Raw genomic sequence first — 727 nt, 5'->3', positions numbered from 1 at the left:
CTCTGCTGGTTGAAGCAAGACTGTGGCTACTTTGAAACTATTCGATCCACTGACATTTGAAATCGAAATGAAAAGTTTATAGGTGCTTTGAATCAGCCTTCCCAGTGGAATCTTCTGTCATTTCAAGCCGACGTTTCAAGTGTCCTCATTCTTCTGATTACCTGGGGCAGCAACCTGGGGCACGCACAGAGGTTGAGGATAAGAACTTGGAATTTTTAAACTGGAAAATTTATTTTTAGTTTTAATTGAAATATAGTTGACATATTAAAATTTTAAGGACAGCGTTCAAGAAATATCAAAAGAAAAGTAGATTTTGGGGCAAGATTATGAAAATTCTGGCTGGCCTTTGCAGTCTGTGCGGTGGAGGCGGGGCGTGGGGCGAGCGGGGAAAGGACTTCCGTTCCTTGATGGTGCGAGAAAGTTCCTCTACTCTTTCCCCTTTGGCTCCCCTGGCCCACTGCCCGGCTGGGGCGCAGGCGGCGCGATGCAGGCTTCCCGCACGGGGGCGCTGTCGGAACAGGCTGCGGGGGTGGGACAGGGAGCCTCCAGGCGTCAGCCAGGTGTCACCGAGGGGCCGGGGCTGCAGGTGCAGAGTCCCGCTGCGGGGAGGCGGCGGAGCCGGCAGGGCGGCAGTGAAGGAGCACCTGCGATGGGGAGTAGGCGCGGGGAGGGCCACGAGGAGCCATAAGCCCCGGTGGACTGGGTGGCGCTGCGCTCCGAGGGCACG

The sequence above is a fragment of the Ursus arctos genome, unplaced genomic scaffold, assembly GCF_023065955.2.
Source record: "Ursus arctos isolate Adak ecotype North America unplaced genomic scaffold, UrsArc2.0 scaffold_27, whole genome shotgun sequence".
Taxonomy (NCBI): Eukaryota; Metazoa; Chordata; class Mammalia; order Carnivora; family Ursidae; genus Ursus; species Ursus arctos.
The sequence above is the reverse complement of the archived record's forward strand: the minus strand, read 5'-3'. Positions refer to the sequence as shown.